This window comes from Monodelphis domestica, chromosome 2 (genome assembly GCF_027887165.1).
Source record: "Monodelphis domestica isolate mMonDom1 chromosome 2, mMonDom1.pri, whole genome shotgun sequence".
Classification (NCBI taxonomy): domain Eukaryota; kingdom Metazoa; phylum Chordata; class Mammalia; order Didelphimorphia; family Didelphidae; genus Monodelphis; species Monodelphis domestica.
In genome coordinates, this window is record NC_077228.1 from 232,287,149 (window position 1) to 232,293,630 (window position 6,482).

Consider the following 6,482-nt stretch of genomic DNA (forward strand, 5'->3'; position numbering starts at 1 on the left):
AGCTAGTGGCAGCTTTCCATTGACTACTCCCTCATTCAGACCTTTTCTAAATGAGCAACAGCCTGACCACAGGTCTTCTGGATTACTTCTCTGGACATCTGTTTAAAGAAGGGGAACATGATGACAATATTTTCAGAATATAAACAAGATCTGAGATTAATTATTTTTAATTTGTTTATATAAAAAGTCTTGCTAAAATTAGGGACATCTCAGAAAACCTGGAACATAAATGATTGCATGCACAAACTCACCCTAAGGGAGCACTTTACACTATCAATAATCAGACTTTATACAATTTTCTGGCAGGTGCTGGTTGTGCAGAGGGGTTGGGAACATGAAGGAGACTGAGTCAGGGCACTCAGCCCTGGGAACTTTGTTCCAGGATTACAGTGATTTGCCTGGTCTATCCAAGGCACCTACTTCAATCCCAGGGTCAATGTGAATGAAGTTATGTATTCTTTGGGGGACTCATAGAAGTAAACTTCAGATATGCTCCTGCATGGGCTTTCATGGATCACAGATGATGTTCTAGTTAGATTTGCAATTGGCAAGTGTTGGGAGGAAAGTCAGGCAACATTTGTATTTTTCAATAATCATTACTCTAGCTAGCTTTAAGAAATCCTATACCCACTTACCCAATAGCAGGCAAAGTGAGAGATTAATTTGGGGTCTCCTTCAGGCCATAGAAGAGGGGTTCTAACTTTTTAAATTCAATCTTACCAATTAGAAATATCTACCAGGAATGTTATAGCCAAGTTCAATAGCTCACAGACCAAGGAAAAACATTGCAAGCAGCCAGAAAGAAACAATTCAAATATCAGGGAGCCCCAGTCAGGATTACACAGGATTTAGCAGCTTCTACATTGAAGGATCAGAAGGCTTGGATATGAAATTCCAGAAGGCAAGGGAACTGGGTTTACAAGCAAGAATCATCTACCTATCAAAACTGGCTATAATGATCCAGGACAATTCTGAGAGATCTATGAGAAAGAACACCATCCACATTCAGAGAAAGAATTTTGGAAATAGAAACACAGAAGAAAAACAACTCCTTGATCACATGAGTTGATGGGGATATGATTGGGGATATAGATTCTAAATGATCACGCTAGTGCAAATATCAATAATATGGAAATAGTTCTTGATCTTTACACATGTAAAACCCAATGGAATTGTGCATTGACTATGGGAGGGAGGTGGGGATAGGGAAGGGAAAGAACAAGAATCTTGTAACCATGGAAAAATATTCTAAGTTAATTAATTAGATAAAATTTTAAAAAAATGGGCTATATTCTTTCAGGGGAAATATGTTCATATAATAAAATATAAGATTTCCAAACATTCCTGAAGAAAAGACCAAACATCAACTGAAAATATGATGTCCAAATACAAAATTCAAGAGAAGCATCAAAAAGTTAAAAAAAAAAAGATAGAGAAAACATTTAAGGGATCCAATAAAGTTGAATTGTTGATATTCTTACATGGAAAGATAATATTTGTCATTCTTAAAATTTTTATTATTATCATAGTAGTTAGAAGTAGAATACATAAACAGAAAGTGTGGTAGGAAACTATTTAGGATAATATCCAAAAAAATCAAGGGTGAAAATGAGGATTGTGTTGAAAGGGGAAGAGAGAGGTAAAAATGGGATAAATTATATCACATAAAGAGTCATTGGGGGGGGGTAACTATTACAGGGGAGGTTAAGGGTGGTGATGGGTAATACTTAAACCTTACTCTCATTGGAATTGACTCAGAGAGGGAATAACAGCCAGACTCATTGGGGTCTAGAATTCTATGTTATCCTACAGAGAAGCAAAAAGGAAATAAGAAGGAAATGGTGGGGAGAGGAGTAATAAAAGGGAAGGAGAAGTTGGAGGAGTGATTAAAAGAAAAACACTTTTGTGGAGAGACAGAGTGAAAAAAGAAAGGACAGAATTTAAAGGGGAAAATAAGATGGAGAGGAATAGATGGTAATCATAACTAATGGTTCTTCTTTCATGAAGGGTGGCATACATTACACTGGAGCTGCTGTAGTCACAGAATTTGCCACTCTGTGGTCAACTTCACTGCTCTCAAATATAAGTGCTCAAGGTGCAGAACTTATAGATCTAAAACATTACAGTATAATTGCCAAAGGCAAGAAGGCAACAATTTACACAGATTCTAAATATGCATTTGAAATAATATTCCTATTTGAAAAAGGAATATTATGGCTTCAAAGGGGCTTTTTAACGTCAGCTGGAAAATGTATAGCAAATGCAGAAATTACTAATGAAGTTCTTTCTGCTCTCTAGCCACCCAAAGCCCTAGCCATAGTTCATTGCTCTATTCATACAGGTGGAACTGACCTTGTCTCTAGAGGAAACCACTGAGCAGATACTGCTGCAAAACTCGCTGCCTTAGAAGGGTCTGAATTAATTTTAACTTTGGCAACGAGTAATGATTCAGATTTATCTCTTTCCTATAATGAAAAGGAAGTGGGAAAATGGAAATGAGTTCAAAGCAAAACAGATCAATGGAGTATGGGTGCCATTTGAAGGAAAACCCCTACTTCCTTGAAGTTTTTATCACCAAATATGTCAATCCATTCATAAAAATGGTCACTTTGGCACCCAGGGCACTGTAGACTCTGTTAAAAGAGTATGGATAGTGTAATTATAGAAACTGATACTGTATCCGTTGAACTATAGTTATTGATCTTAAGTAGGCAGTTGCCTATTAACTGACGTCAGTGGAGATTCAGTTGTAAGAGTTGGGTCTATTTAGAGGTTTGATGATGTAGACTTACTGGAGACACAAACTTATTACGTTATTGAAAGGATCAAGGAAAGGACAGAAAGGATAAATACAGGATTGAAGATAATTCCCTAATCTAAGAGAACTAAACTTTTTCCCAGTACCCCTCTGCCTTGCAAGAGGCTGTCTTCTTGCTTGAGATCCTCAAGCCTGACTTAAAACTCCTTAATTCTAACTTAATTCTAACCCCAATATCTAATTCTTTTTTAAAATTTAAATTAATTAATTAATTCAATTTATAACATTATTCCTTGGTTACAAGAATCATATTATTTCCCTCCTTCCCCTACCCCCACCCTTCCCGGAGCTGATATGTAATTTCACATGTGTCCTTGATCAAAACCTATTTCCATTTTGTTGGTGTTTGCATTAGGATGTTCATTTAGAGTCTATGTCCCAAATCATATCCCCTCGACCCATGTATTCAAGCAATTGTTTTTCTTCTGTGTTTCTACTCTCACAGTTTTTCCTCTGAATGTGGATAGTGTTTTTTCTCGTAGATCCCTCCAAGTTGTTCAGGATCACTGCATTGCCACTAATGGAGAAGTCCATTACATTCTATTGTACCACAGTGTGTCAGTCTCTGTGTATAATGTTATCCTGGTTCTGTTCCTTTCACTCTGCATCAATTCCTGGAGGTCATTCCAGTTCCCATGGAATTCCTGCACTTTATTATTCCTTTAAGCAAATAGTATTCCATCACCAACATATGCCACAATTTGTTCAGCCATTCCCCAAATTTTTTTGCCACCACAAAGAGTGCAGCTATGAATATTCTTGTACAAGTATTTTTCCTTATTATCTCTTTGGGGTACAAGCCCAGCAGTGCCCAACATCTAATTCTTACTAAGCTATACTAATTATCTTTATATATATAAATTCACTGTCTCCTTTTACTTCCTCCAGATAGAGATCAATTCAGTTGCTCTCACTCTTTCAGCTAGCTCCCTTCAGGTCTTACTTCCCTCTGTAATGACACAGAGAAAAAGCAATCTGTCTCTCCTTACAGTTGATCTTCTCCACAACACTTTTTCCAAATCTCCAAGTTTTCCTACATCAACTGTCACCAGCTATTCCAGAGTTTTTCAGAGGGCAGATCCAACCAACCACTCCCAGAGTATTCAAACTCCAAGAGGGTCCATTATTTTCCCAACAGACCCCTTAGGTTCCTGGCAATGTTCTTAAGAAACTTCCATGAAGATTATAGCTGACTTCTTAAGGTAACCCTTCACTTTTCTTTCTCTATTTCTAGTTATCAAAAATCCTAATTAGTCCAAGTACTTAATTAACTCTTAATTAACTATAATAATAGCCTCTAATATAACTACCATAGCCTCTAAAGTGTGTGCAGCCTGCCCCACCTGCAAAGCATATAACCACACACCTGTCGTGGCAAAGCATTTGGTGGGTGTCCTCTGACTTATATACCTCCTGAACATCTGCAAATAGATTTTTATCACTATGCCTGGTTTTACTTATTTTATTATTTACTTTATATTATTATTTATTTTATATATATATATATATATATAATATTATTATTTATTTTATATCACTATTTGGTTTTATCTCAAATTTATTCCTGTGGGGATAACTCCTAAATTCCATGTACCATATTATCCTCAGAGCTAAGGCCAAGTTGAAAGAATGAACAGAGAACTTACGACCATGATTGGAAAATTGTGCACTAAGACTCATTTAAAATGGCCTCAAGTTCTCTCCCTAGCTCTATTTTATCTTTGAAGCAGGCCCAGGGGAGATCTACATATCTTACCATTTTGAGATGATTTTGGGTCATCCTCCCATACAGGTTAAGCCTTTTTCTCCTGCATACACATCACTACTGGGTAGGGGGAAACTCCATGAATTCGGAGCTGCAGAACAAGCAGGACCTATAGATGTTTCACTTCATGACCTAAACCCAGGAGACAAGGTGTACATAAAGAACTTCCAGCACACTGGAGCAACTCAGCCTGCCTGGAAAGGTCTGTTCCAAGTACTGTTAACTACTCCACTAGCTATCAAAATTGGAGAAAAGGTCTCTTGGATTCATTGCTCACATAAAAAGAGAGTACCTTCTATTGACACTGATTGACTGTATCGTGTCACATGCATTGGAGATAAAAGTCCATGAACAAGTAAATACTGTTTTGGCTGATACATTGAATTCTTGAATTTTTTTTATTATTGCTTTTCTTTTTATTTTCAATAGAATATTTGATTTTTTCCCTTTCTTATTTTTCATACTTAAAGTACATACAATCAATATTAATCTTTTAAAATATCCATTAGCCCTAATATCAATACATACCCAAAAGCTTTAGACTATGGAAACCTTATATTGATTGATAAATATTGTGGGACTATGATTAATAATTGTGTCTGATTCCAGGAGAAGGGATCACAAAAGAGCCATTGTACAGTGCCAAGAAGCACAAGGTCAAGGAGACTAACAATCCTTGTGTGATTAATGAGATCTGCACCAAGACAGAGGACTTGTTTGAGGTTAGAGGTAGTGACTGTTTAACATAGGTTAGTCACAGGTCTTCCCTGTGCTACATTCTGACAAGTACCTTAGTTTGGCTGCCATTTTGGCTCCCCTATCCCTGAGAGTGAAGGTAAAATTAGATCAGGGAAACATACTTCCCCTTTACTTCAAAATCTATTCCCCTTTTCTTTTTTTTTTTTTTTTTTTTTTTTTTTTTTTAAATATATTTTATTTGATCATTTCCAAGCATTATTCGTTAAAGACATAGATCATTTTCTTTTCCTCCCCCCCACCCCCCATAGCCGACGCGTAAGTCCACTGGGCATTAGATGTTTTCTTGATTTGAACCCATTGCTTTGTTGATAGTATTTGCATTAGAGTGTTCATTTAAAGTCTATCCTCTGTCATGTCCCCTCAACCTCTGTATTCAGGCAGTTGCTTTTTCTCGGTGTTTCCACTCCCATAGTTTATCCTTTGCTTATGAATGGTGTTTTTTTTCTCCTGGATCCCTGAAAGTTGTTCAGGGACATTACACCGCCCCTAATGGAGAAGTCCATTACGTTCGATTATACCACAGTGTATTAGTCTCTGTGTACAATGTTCTCCTGGTTCTGCTCCTCTCGCTCTGCATCACTTCCTGGAGGTTGTTCCAGTCTCCATGGAACTTCTCCACTTTATTATTCCTTTGAGCACAATAGTATTCCATCACCAACATATACCACAGTTTGTTCAGCCATTCCCCAATTGATGGGCATCCCCTCGTTTTCCAGTTTTGGGCCACCACAAAGAGCGCAGCTATGAATATTTTTGTACAAGTCTTTGTGTCCATTATCTCTTTGGGGTACAGACCCAGCAGTGCTATGGCTGGGTCAAAGGGTAGATATTCTTTTGTCGCCCTTTGGGCATAGTTCCAAATTGCCCTCCAGAATGGTTGGATCAGTTCACAACTCCACCAGCAATGAATTAATGTCCCTACTTTGCCACATCCCCTCCAGCATTCATTACTTTCCTTTGCTGTTATGTTAGCCAATCTGCTAGGTGTGAGGTGATACCTCAGAGTTGTTTTGATTTGCATCTCTCTGATTATAAGAGATGTGGAACACTTCTTCATGTGCTTGTTAATAGTTTTGATTTCTTTATCTGAGAACTGCCTATCCATTTCCCTTGCCCATTTATCAATTGGAGAATGGCTTG